General features: G+C 49.4%; 2 protein-coding genes across 4 annotated transcripts in view; one reads left to right on the forward strand and one right to left on the reverse strand.

The window, feature by feature from the left end:
- Positions 1-3,315, reverse strand: part of LOC132835296 (phospholipase D1-like) — a 100,424-nt gene extending 97,109 nt beyond the window's left edge. For all 3 annotated transcript variants that reach the window (XR_009647302.1, XR_009647301.1, XM_060854716.1), the window contains exon 1: positions 2,764-3,315. The gene's annotated coding sequence lies outside the window, so the exon portion shown is untranslated. The remainder of the gene's footprint in view (positions 1-2,763) is intronic.
- The window catches only part of LOC132835295 (phospholipase D2-like), a 93,701-nt gene continuing 83,267 nt past the window's right edge, over positions 2,833-13,266 (forward strand). The window contains exon 1 of the mRNA XM_060854715.1: positions 2,833-3,103. The gene's annotated coding sequence lies outside the window, so the exon portion shown is untranslated. The remainder of the gene's footprint in view (positions 3,104-13,266) is intronic.

Genomic DNA, 13,266 nt, shown 5'->3' on the forward strand with positions numbered 1-13,266 from the left:
TTCAATCTCTGCCCCTCCCATTCTTATTCTTTTTCCAAGTACCTACTGCGTCCAGCTCATGATATTGAACAGTCAGCGAGGTGCAGAGGTTTCAGGAGGGAATATCAGAGCTCAGGGCCTAGTCAGCTGAAGGCACAGCCACCAATGGGAGCGTTGGGAGGGAGGGGGACATCCACAAGGCCAGAGCTGACAGAGAGAGGGAGGGAGGAGGTTGCCAATACTGGGCTGGTCAAGAGCCTGCTGGGACTTCAATGGAAGGGTCAGGATGTTAGTCTGGGAAATTGGGAGGCTCTGCAGGTTGAGGGGAAAATGGGATTGGGCGTGAACAGCATTTCGAGCAAATTTGACAAACAGATTCTGTGTCAGTGTCAGACAAAAGAAAACACGTAAGGCCTTCCTGTTGCCATGGCAATCTGACTTTGGTGAAGTTCCATCGTTGCATGAAATGCCTTACCATGTCCCGTGCTGCCCCACCATGGACAACCAGACTGATATCAGGCTACAGCATATGGGGGGTCACGCTTCGGTTAATGAAGTCTGCAGGAATTGAATTGAATTGAATTTATCGTCATGTGTACCAAGGCACAGTGAAAAGCTTTGTCTTGTGAGCAATATAGACAGGTCACAGAGTTAAGTAGCATAGATAAGTAAATAATAGGTCAACAGCGGCCAAAACATAAACACAGATACAGGCGAATGTTAAGAGTATGAGAGTCCATTCAGTATTCTAACAACAGTAGGGTAGAAACTGTTTCGAAACTGTGGTGCGTGTGTTCAGGCTTCTGTACCTTCTCCCCGATGGTAGAGTTGTAGAAAAACATTGACAGGGTGGGATGGATCTTTGAGAATGCTGGCGGCCTTTCCTTGACAGTGGGCCTGGTTGATGGATTCTATAGACGGGAGGTTGGCCTTTGTGTTTGTCTGGGCCGAGTTCACCACTGTCTGTAACCGTCTCCGATCTTGAATGGTACAGTTGCCATCCCAGGTAGTGATACATCCAGACAGAATGCTCTCGATGGCACACCTATAAAAATTGGCAAGGGTATTCGCCGTCATGCCAAATGTCCTCAGCTGCCTGAGGAGGAAGAGATGTTGTTGGGCCTTTGTAACCAGTGCATCCACATGAAGAGTCCAAGAAAGCTTGTTGTGGATGACCATTCCCAGGAGCTTGACATTCTCCACTTGTCCCACCTCTCTCTGCTGTTAGTATGTAGGGGCGGCATGAGTAACATCCTGCTAAAACTCAATAATGAGTTCCTTGGTTTTGCCAGCATTAAGAGCTAGGTTGTTCTCAGTGCACCATTATTCCAGGTCTTCCACCTCACGTCTGTAGTCTGTTCTGACGCCATCTGAGATTCGATGGTGGTGTCATCAGCGAACTTATAAATGGCATTAGTCTGGTTTTTGGTGACTCAGTAATGGGTATACAGTGAGTACAGTAGGGGGCTGAGTACACACCCCTGGGGGGCTCCAGTGTTGAGTTAGTGAGGATGAAATATTGTCTCCAATCTTCACTGAAGGTGGCCTGTGGGTCAGGAAACTGAGGATCCAGTTGTAGAGAGTGGGGCTTAGTCCGAGATCACTAAGTTTAGTAATCAGTCTCGAGGGGATAATAGTGTTGGAGGCTGAACTGTATTCAATGAGTAGGATTCTTACGTAGCTGTTCTTGGTGTCAAGATGTTCTAGGGAGGAGTGAAGGGCAAGTGATATGGCATGTGATGTGGATCTACTGGTCCGAATTGGAGTGGGTCAAGGGTAGTGGGGAGGCTGGAGTTGATTAATGCTATGACCAGCCTTTCAAAGCACTTCATGACCACCAACGATAGGGCCACTGGGCGGTAGTCATTGAGACATGCTGCATGAACCTTCTTAGGCACAGGGATGATGTTGGCCCTCTAGACACAGGCAGGGACAGTGGCCTGCTGCAGGGAGAGGTTGAAGATGTCGGAGAAGATCTCTGCCAGTTGATCTGCGTGTGTCCTGAGTGCATGGCCTAGTACTCCGTCTGGTCCCATCGCCTTCCTTGGATTCACACGAAGGAAAACTGATCTGACCTCTGATGCAGTGAGTGTTGGGATAGGTTCATCAGGACTTGTCGGAATAGGTGTTTACCTCCGCCGAAATTCCGCTCAAAACGAGCATAGAAGGCATTGAGATGATCTGGGAGGGATGTGTCATCGTCTGCTATCTTGCATTGACGAGAAAGGTTGTCTTCGATTTTTCATTCATTCAATTCACTTTTATTTTATTCTTTGCTGGCTCATCCCTCATATGTAAACCGTAGAACTCTTTAAAAGTTACATTCTGAGGATAGCTTTTAACAATAGGTGTGTTCTCAGCCCAGCTGATGCATTGCAGGTATGAACAAAGTAACTTTGAAAAGGTTCTGGACTTTACGTACAAAGGAACCGAAACTAACATGTTCATTCTAAAAGGTGAGAGACTTAAGCGAAATTTGATTAATATTACAATCCATGACTTTGTAGTCATGGTACTTTAAAGTCTGTGACTTATGGTTCTGCTCCACAACCACCTGATGAAGGAGCAGTGCTCCGAAAGCTAGTGCTTCCAATTAAACCTGTTGGACCTGGGGTGTGTTTTTTGACCAAATAAACCAGTTGGTCTATAACCTGTGATTATTAACTTTGTCGAGCACTGGGATCTCCACATCACGACTCAGTGTACCAGAAAGTAATCTACTTTATATACCTAGTGGCTTTCAAAGCAAAAATTCTCCCTTTAAATATTCCCTGAGGAACGCACCTTAAAAAGTTGCTGCAGGACGCCTTCCTTTCAAGGCCGGGAGTGGAGTGTTGCTTTAAATCTCTTCCAGCTCTCTCTGTGTGTTCGCAGGCGTTGTCCTAGTGTTTTTCCCCTTTCGGGGAGGCTCGGTTTTCAGGCGGAGTTTGGTTCCGTCCCAGTTGTTCTGCCATTTCTCTCTGCCAGCCTGCAGTCTGAAATCAGTCCTCAGTTCGACTTTTGCCGAGGGGAGTGAGCGCGATCCTGGGCTAATTGAGGGGGAAATCTGGCGAGGGATTTCTCCGTGTGTGTTCCTGGCCCAGCCGCTTTAACGGGAATCTTCAGCTTCCTGGAATTAATTCAAGTGAGTAATTTACTGGGGAATGCAAGGAATAGCTCCCTGTCACAGGGTTTACAAAGGGCGATTGAACTTCTGTGTGCCCCTGTTTTAATCCCAGCGAGATTGGGAGCGAGTTTTATTTTTAAATTTAGCTGCAGTATTCAACAACATCGCTTTGCATTTATATAGCAGCCGTTTCCTGCCTCCCTTTCTGGAGCTGCAGGTCAAAATCCAACCTCCCCACACCCCCTCCTCCACGCCAGCCGAGAGCGGGTCTCAGGAAGTGAATGAGCATTTCAGGAGCAGAAATCAGCAACAGTTTTAGGGGAAGGGTATTGCAGAGGTTGGGATCCAGGCCAGCGTCAGTGGCAGGGCGATAGGGAGGGATGTAGGGGCTGGAGGAGGCTACAGAGATAGGGAGGGGGTGTAGGGGCTGGAAGAGGCTACAGAGATAGGGAGGGGGTGTAGGGGCTGGAGGAAGTTACAGAGATAGGGAGGGGGTATAGGAGCTGGAAGAGGCTACAGAGATAGGGAGGGGTATAGGGGCTGGAGGAAGTTACAGAGATAGGGAGGGGGTGTAGGGGCTGGAGGAGGTTATAGAGATAGGGAGGGGGTGTAGGGGTTGGAAGAAGTTACAGAGATAGGGAGGGGGTGTAGGGGTTGGAAGAGGGGACAGCGGCCGAGGGAGGGGACAGGGACAAGGAGGGGTTGCAGGGGCTGGAGGAGGGGACAAGGACAGGGAGGGGGTGCAGGGGCCAGGGGAGGGGTTAGGGATTTGGAAAAGAGTGAGGCAGTGAAGAAATTTAAAAGAAAGCTGGGATACCCTGAGAGAGTGAGAGTGAGAGTGAGAGAGAGTGTAGGAAAGAATCTGCTGTGAATTAGGCGGGTCTTTGAGCTTTGTTGGTGTGTTGAATGAGGTGAGCGTTCAGGCTGTGGGAGGAGGCTCCTTGTTTGTCAGTTTTGTCTGAGTTCCATTTCAGTGCCGAGCCAGGGAGGGGGGAGCGGTTTATGGCACTAACCTCGCCCTCGCCCTCACCCGGAAGGCTGGATGACCAACAGTTCTCTGGCCTCCCCGATGTCTGAGCTTGCTGAGAGCAAATGTGCCCGAGGTATTCGACCCGGGAAAGCATCGCTATCCCAATAGATCAGCAGCCTCCACCTGATAGCCTGTCGAGTGGAGTGTTGGAGTGGGTTTGAGACGTATTTGCTCTTGTGTAGCTGACTCTGTTTGTTCCAGCCACACCCAGGGCTCTCCTCCAAGGAACAGGAAAACCCCTTTCCACTTCTGCTGTGAAGTCAAAATACAAAAACGGTCATTGTCTCAGTCCGTGCTCCCCTCATGACAGTCTCAGGGCAATTTATAAATTCCTACCGGGTGGAAACAGGCCATTCAGCCCACAAGTTCCCGACTCTCCAAAGAGTAACCCACCTAGACCCATTCTCCTGACCCTATTACTCGACAGTTACCCTGTCTAATGCACCTAATCTACACATTCCTGAACACGATTTAGTATGTCCACTTCACCCTGACCTGCACATCTTTGGATTGTGGGAGGAAACTGCAGCACCCGGAGGAAACCCACGCAGACTCGGGGAGAGTGTGCAAACTCCACACAGACAGTTGCCCAAGGCTGGAATCGAACCCAGGTCCTTACTGCTGTGAGGTAACAGTGTCATAGAGATGTACAGCATGGAAACACACCCTTCAGTCCAACCCATCCATGCTGACCAGATATCCTAACCCAATCTAGTCCCACCTGTCAGCACCTGGCCCATATTCCTCCAAACCCTTCCTATTCATATACCCATCCAGATGCCTTTTAAATGTTGCAATTGTACCGGCTTCCACCACTCCCTCTGACAGCTCATTCCATACAGTATCACCCTCTGCGTTAAAAAGTTGCCCCTTAGGTCTCTCTTATATCTTTCCCCTCTCACCCTAAACCCATGCCCTCTAGTTCTGGACCCCCCCGATCCCAGGGAAAAGACTTTGTCTATTTATCCTATCCATGCCCCTCATGATTTTATAAACATCTATAAGATCACCCCCAGAGCCTCCGACGCTCCAGGGAAAACAACCCCAGCCTCTTCAGCCTCTCCCTGTAGCTCAAATCCTCCAACCCTGGCAACATCCTTGTAAATCTTTTCTGAACACTTTCAAGTTTCACAACATCTTTTCGATCGGAAGGAGACCAGATTTGCACGCAATGTTCCAACTGTGGGCCTAACCAATGTCCTGTACAGCTGCAACATGACCTCCCAACTCCTGTACTCAATACTCTGACCAATAAAGGAAAGCATACCAAACGCCGCCTTCATTATCCTATCTACCTGCGACTCCACTTTCAAGGAGCTATGAACCTGCACTCCAAAGTCTCTTTGTTCAGCAACACCCGCTAGGACCTTACCATTAAGTGTATAAGTCCTGTTAAGACTTGCTTTCCCAAACTGCATCACCTCACATTTATCAAAATTAAACACCATCCAGCATTCCTCAGTGCACTGGCCCATCTGATCAAGATCCTGTTGTAATCTGAGTTAATATTTTTGCTGTCCTTTTCCAATTTTGGTGTCATCTGCAAGCTTACTAACCATACCTCTTATGCTCACATCTATATCATTTATATAAATGACAAAAAGTAGAGGGCCTAGCACCGATCCTTGTGGCACTCCACTGGCCACAGGCCTCCAGTCTGAAAAACAACCCTCCACCACCACCCTCCGTCTTCTACCTTTGAGCCAGTTCTGTATCCAAATGGCTAGTTCTCCCTGTATTCCGTGAAATCTAACCTTGCTAATCAGTCTCCCATGGGGAACCTTGTTGAATGCCTTACTGAAGTCCATATAGATTACATCTATCGCTCTGCCCTCAACAATCCTCTTTGTGATTTCTTAAAAAAACTTAATCAAGTTTGTGAAACATGGTTTCCCACACGCAAAGCCATGTTGGCAATCTCTAATCAGTCCTTGCCTTTCCAAACACATGTACATCCTTTCCCTCAGGATTCCCTCCAACAACTTGCCCACCACTGACGTCAAGCTCACCGGTCTGTAGTTCCCTGTCGTGTCCTTACTACCTTTCTTAAACAGTGGCACCACGTTTGCCAACCTACAGTCTTCCGGCATCTCACCGGTGACTACTGATGATACAAATATCTCAGCAAGGGGCCCAGCAATCATTTCTGCTAACCTCTGAGCCACTGTGCAATTGTAGATGAAATCCTGGGGTCAACACCATCAATCTTACCATGGTCTGTTTACCTGGGGCAGGAAGGTGGCTGGTATGCAGCCTATTGACCTCCCATTTCTCAATGCCACTCCCGCCCCTGCAGTGACAGAGCAAAGAACAGGCACAGACCCTTCGACCCACCAAGATTGCAGATACCTTCCTATCCCATTGCTGACTTGGCTCCTCTGGGAAGGGTCAAGATTAGAATGGTGCTGGAAAAGCACAGCAGGTCAGGCAGCATCCGAGGAGCAGGAAAATCGATGTTCGGGCAGGAGCCCTTCTTCAGGAATTCCTGACCTGACCTGCTGTGCTTTTCCAACACCACTCTAATCTTGACTCTTAATCTCCAGCATCTGCAGTCCTCACTTACTCTGAGAAAGGGTCAGTTTACCTTTTGCCTGCTCCCTCACAGGCTCCAGGGCAAAATCCTGGAACCCCCTCCCTTAATGGCGGAGGGTGCATGTTCCCACGCCCCGTGGATTGGATCGCCTCAAGAAGGAGAAAGTGAGGACAGCAGATGCTGGCGATCAGAGCTGAAAATGTGTTGCTGGAAAAGCGCAGCAGGTCAGGCAGCATCCAAGGAGCAGGAGAGTCGACGTTTTAGGCATGAGCCCTTCTTCAAGAAGTCCTGAAGAAGGGCTCCTGTCCGAAACGTCAAGTCTCCTGCTCATTGGATGCTGCCTGACCTGCTGTGCTTTTCCAGCGACACATTTTCAGCTCGCCTCAAGAAGGTCAGCTTTTTCTGGGGAAGTCCGCCATCCCTGTTTCCTGTGAATAAACGGGAAATGATGAGAGCCACGCCCTGAAAGTTGGGTCACCCAGGGTGGAGTGAGGACAGGAAAGAAGATTTTCTCCAGAAGGAAAGCGAGTGGAATTTTAATTTCCAAAGCAATTTCCTGTGCTCTGGAATAAATCCCCTAACTCGAACCCTAACCCCTATTGAAGGTGGGAGCAGACTGAAGGAGAATTTTCAAAAGATGGCATTTAGGCAAAGAATGGGCGAGGGAAAATTTCCCAAGTTAGGGAGGGAAACCAGACCTGCAGAGTAACCTCAGATGTTTTATCTGAGAGGCTGACACGAATTGCAGATATGATTGTTTCACTTTTGCTGTTGGACTCTGCAAGTTAATACATGTACGTGAATTTTAAAATCCTGTTCAGAAAGCACTGTTGGGACAAAGCTCTGGGTGTGATGCACACAGAAAGGGAGGGAGGGAGGGAGACTGAAGGGGTTGTCATCACTCACAATAGATGGGAGAGTTGATATCTGAATGGTAGGATCACTCAACCGTTTAATTCAGAAACACAGGACTCCAATCTTAGGATCTGAGTTCAAAACTCACCATAACAAATTGTGGAATTTGAATTCAACAAATAATCTCACGTCAGAAATCTAACTGTCAGTTTTTTAAAAAATAACACTTATTTTTTTTAGATTAGATTAGACTTACAGTGTGGAAACAGGTCCTTCGGCCCAACAAGTCCACACCGACCCGCCGAAGCACAACCCACCCATACCCCTACATTTACACCTTACCTAACACTACGGCAATTTAGCATGGCCAATTCACCTGACCCGCACATCTTTGGACTGTGGGAGGAAACCGGAGCACCCGGAGGAAACCCACACAGACACGGGGAGAACGTGCAAACTCCACACAGTCTGTCGCCTGAGTCGGGAATTGAACCCGGGTTCAATTATCTTTTCGTTCGTGCCCTTTCTGGGGAAGAAATCTGCTCAGCTTACCTGGTTTGGCAACCATGTGACTCCAGTCACACAGCAATGGAATTGATTGTTGGTTCCCCCTCTGAAAAGGCTGTGCAAGTGAATCAGTTATATTCAAGGATAATTGCGATGGGCACTAGAGGTAAAATAGAAATGACCAAAAAATATTTATTTGATGGAAGGGAGTGGGTTGATGCAGAGGGACTGTCATGGGGTCAGCACCAAGGGAGCACCGCAATGTCAGAGGGTCGACGCCAAGGGAGCGCTGCACTGGCAGAGAGTCGGCGCCGAGGGAGCCCCGCACTGTTGGAGGGTCAGCGCCAAGAGAGCACGTACTGTCGGATGGTCGGGGCCGAGGGAGCGCTGCACTTGTGGAGGGTTGGTGCCGAGGGAGCCCCACACTGTTGAGGGGCAGCGCCAAGGGGGCACGTACTGTCGGAGGGTCAGCGCTGAGGGAGCGCCGCACTGGCGGAGAGTCGGTGCCAAGGGAGCACGTACTGTCGGAGGGTCGGCGCCGAGGGAGCGCTGCAATGTTGGAAGGTTGGCGTCAAGGGAGCGCCGCACTGTCAGAGGGTCAGTGCCGAGGGAGCGCTGCAGCGCCGAGGGAGTGCCGCGCTATCGGAGGTTCAGAGCCCCCAGTGAGACGGAGCGTGTTTGATGATGTCACACTATTGGTGGTGATGCATTTTGGATCTGATAGAAAACCAAGACCTTGCTGAAAATACCGATTGATACCTTGGTCCCACTTCAGAGATGGGGAGTCTCACAGAGGTCCTGTCCTCAATAAACCAACCTCAACCAAACTCGGTGCAGAGAGTGACAATTCAATCAAGATGTCAAGGCCACTGCTGGAATCTTGCTGCATTGTCTTCCTGGCTGTCTGTTTGTCTGTCTCTGTGTCTCCATCTCTCAGTGCACACGTGTGTATGTCCCTTGGAATGCAGGTTCATAGCTCCTTGAAAGTGGAGTCGCAGGTAGATAGGATAGTGAAGAAGGTGTTTGGTATGCTTTCCTTTATTGGTCAGAGTATTGAGTACAGGAGTTGGGAGGTCATGTTGCAGCTGTACAGGATATTGGTTAGGCCACTGTTGGAATATTGTGTGCAAATCTGGTTTCCCTATCAGAAGGATATTGTGAAACTTGAAAGGGTTCTGAAAAGATTTTTAGATTAGATTAGATTCCCTTTCGGCCCAACTAGTCCACACTGACCCTCCGAAGAGTAACCCACCCAGACCCATTCCCCATATTCAGGTGAATTGGCCATGCTAAATTGCCCGTAGTGTTAGGTAAGGGGTAAATGTAAGGGTATGGGTGGGTTGCGCTTTGGCGGGTCGGTGTGGACTTGTTGGGCTGAAGGGCCTGTTTCCACACTGTAAGTAATCTAATCTAATCTAATCTAATCTAATATTTACTCCTGACTAATGCACCTAAATCTATGGGCAATTTAGCATGACCAATTCACCCTAACCTGCACATCTTTGGACTGTGGGAGGAAACTGGAGCACCCGAAGGAAACCCACGCAGACACTGGGAGAATGTGCAAACTCCACACAGATAGTGGCCCAAGGCTGGAATCGTACCCGGATGTTGCTAGGATTGGATAGTTTGAGCTAAAGGGTGAGGTTGAATAGGCTGGGGCTGTTTTCCCTGGAGCACCAGAGGCTGAGGGGTGGCCTTATAGAGGTTTATAAAGCCATGAGCATAGACCACAAAGCCATGGTGACTATCCCTAATCGGTCCTTGCCTTTCCAAATGCACGTAAATCCTGCCCCTCAGAATTCCCTCCAACAACTTACTCATCACTGATGTCAGACTCACTTGTCTATAGTTCCCTGGCTTTTCCTTGCCACCTTTTTAAAATAATTACACCATATTAGCCACCCTCAAGACTTTTGGCACCTCCCTTGACTGCAATGATACAAATACCTCAGTGAGGGTCTCAGCACTCACTCCCCCAGCTTCCCACAAAGTTCTGGAATGTGCCTGATAAGCTCCCAGGATTTCTATGATTTTGTGCTTTCAGATGTCCAGCAAATCCCCCTCTGTGATATGGACACTTTCTTCCTCTCTTCCCCCCCCCCCCCCAAAGATATCACTCTTTATTTCTCCAAATTCTCTAGTGGCACGGAGGCTCGGTGGTTAGCACCGCTGTCTCACGGCACCAGGAACCCGGGTCTGATTCCAGCCTCGGGTGACTGTGTGGAGTTTGCACGTTCTCCCTGTGTCTGCATGGGTTCCCTCCGGCTGCTCCGGTTTCCTCCCCCTATCCAAAGACGTGCAGGTTAGGGTAGATTGGAAATGTTAAATTGCCCACAGTGTTCAGGCATGTGTAGGTTGGCTGTGTGAGTCAGAGGTTAAATATAGAGTGATAGGGTGGGGGAATGGGTCTGGGTGGGTTACTCTTTGGTGGGTCGGTGTGGACTTGTTGGGCCAAATGGCCTGTTTCCATGCTGTAGGGATTCTATGATCTGTGATCATACCCTCCTTCATGTAAATGCCCACACACAATAGATTGGGAAAAGCTATCCAAGAGGGAACAAATCGTTTTTAAATTAAGTTTGTCGTGATCGACGGAGAAGAGAGATTGAATTGAGTCGTGAACTGGGGACGGGTGTAACACAAGCATGCAGAAGACATTCCATTAGCAGTTCTCAGTTGCTTTGTGCTAAGGATCTGACCGGCTCTGTGAGAAAGCAGCCTGTTTGGCATCATGCCAATTTGACTGGAAATTACTGTCCCCTGTTCCACTCAACCGACGCTGAATCAAACAGGTTTTGTTTGATCAAAATGGAACTGACAGAAAGCTCCCGACTGGGACCTGGAGGAAGTCAGCATCTCCCCTGGGGATGGGCTGTGAAACATTAAGAGATCCGAGGGAGACGCCGTTCCTCCTGGGGTAACCATCAGCCCCAGCTGGACGGGTTCCGGAATGTTCTTGCAGCTCGCGAGAGCCCGGGCCCGGTGAGATTCTTGGCCAGGCCCCATCAGCATTCCTGTTCACTCCATCAGGATGGCCCCAATGGCCGCGGGATGACCAATCGCAATCTGACCGAGGGGGGAAGAGATTGTTGCCCTGTCCACCCCCTAATGTCTGCACAGTAGGATCCCATTGGGAGTTGGGAGCAAGCGGATAGTCTGCTCGCTCGTGATCATGACTCAAGGGATACTGTATCACCCAGCGCTGTGGTCAGGTCACTTCCCCACTGGGCTCACCATGGCAATGGGGCTCTTTCTGAAAGCTGGGCCTCCCGACCATCTAGCCCTCCCTTGGTGCTGTCACCAGGTGGCGTCATTGGCAGGAAGACAAGTTGGCCCAACTTGATCCTTCCTTGCCAACACGAGTGCCAAGCCAATCTGCTTTGTCCAACAGTTTTGAACTCTTCAGTGGTGGAGAGGGAGTTACCAAAATGGGAATCATTCCCCTCCCCAGCCGTAGCTGGAGATTCGGGAACAAAGGTGGGTCGCAGCCTCGGGATGCGGAATCGGCCATTTTGAACGCCGATGAGGAAACTTTTCACACCAGTAGGAATCTTTGGAATTCCTGCAGGGAGCTGGGGAACCTGAGCTGTGGAATCACAGAATCGTCATGGAGCAAAGGGGGAACCATTCTCCTTTGTGGCTGCAACCATTCTCTTGCCTAGTCTCAAGCTCCAGCTAAGCCTCCTTTTCCCTGCACACTCTTTCCATCCAATAACCATCTAGTACCCTCTTGAATGGCTCATTGGAACCCGCCTCCATCACGTTTCTTGACAGAGCATTCCAGACCCTACATCTCGCTGTGAGTAAAAATAGTTTCTGTCATCACCCTTGCTTCATTCGAATGTCACTTTAAATCGATCTCTCTCATTCTGTTACGCTCAGTACCAGAGTCTCCCTACCCAGTCTGTCCGGCCCACTCATTACTTTGAAAACCTTTTTTATCGGATCTCCTCTCGCACGTCGTCTTTCTGGGGAGAACAATCCCAGCTCTTTCAATCTGCCCTTGCCGCTGAAGTTTCTCATCTCGGGAGCCATTCTTGCAAATTGCTTCTGCTCTCTCTCTCTCTCTCGTGTGTTCACATTTTTATTCAGAGATAAAATAGATTTATTTGGGATTTGGGCTTGACCAGCACAAAAAGCAATCTAGGGCGATGGGCCAGACGTGAAATCCGAAATTGACCATAATCAGGTTGGATGATGGGGCAGGTGGTCGATTTGTCATGTTATATGTCACCTTACAATGATGTAAAAGTCATGTTTGTCTGCTTTTGAGGTGGAGGTTGAGTGTGGGAGGTATGTGTGACTTGTTGTCACTTGTATTTCATGGTGAACGATGCCATAAAATACAGCAAACAGCTCCAACCATCGCCACAATCCAGTGTCATTTAGAATACGCCTCAAATATAAAGGTGTACGTTAGGCCTCCTCGACCCAGAGCCAGCTCACCAGGGACACCTGCATTGTCACCCCACCTCGACCGGTGCCCGTCTCAGACCCACTGAGTTTGGAGTCACCATTCCTCAGGTGCCATCTCTTCTTAGCTGGGCCCACCTTACCAACACCGCCCAATGAGGCCTAGTCTCATTGTTGGACCTATACTCCCCCGGCAACCAGGAGCCCCTAGCTCCCCTGGTGCTGCCTCATTACCAATAACCAGGAGTCCCTGGCTTCGGCGCCTTACCATAACCAGGAGTTGCCGTCACCTCGCGGGTAACTGGGACTCCCCGGCTCTGGGCCTAACTCCAGGATGTGTTTAATATTTTTATCAGTGAAGCAGTGGGACTGATGCCAGTGGGCATTTTCTTTCTTTTTGAGTTACATGGAGCTCCCCATTCTGCCGTAAGAAGACTCTCCAAGCTGTTCTTGCTCTGAGACGCTTCATGGCATTCCTTAGAGCACCGAAACAGACCCTTCGGTCCAACTCGCCCATGCTCACCAGATATCCCAATCGAGTCCCATTTGCCAGTACCTGGCCCAGAATCCCTCTTAAACCCTTCCTTTTCATATACCCATCCGGATACCTTTTAAATGCTGTAATTGTACCCATCCCCACCACTTCCTCTGGCAGCTCATTCCACAAACATATGAGTATACCATTCTGGAACTTGTCGAATGCCTTACTCTCGCTGCAGGGAAAACTGTCCCGGCCTGTTCAGCCTCTCCCTGTAGCTCAGACCCTCCAACCCTGGCAACATCCTTGTGAAACTTTTCTGAACCCTTTCAAGTTTCACAACATCATTCTGATAGTGGGGT

This window comes from Hemiscyllium ocellatum, chromosome 44, assembly GCF_020745735.1.
Source record: "Hemiscyllium ocellatum isolate sHemOce1 chromosome 44, sHemOce1.pat.X.cur, whole genome shotgun sequence".
Lineage (NCBI taxonomy): Eukaryota > Metazoa > Chordata > Chondrichthyes > Orectolobiformes > Hemiscylliidae > Hemiscyllium > Hemiscyllium ocellatum.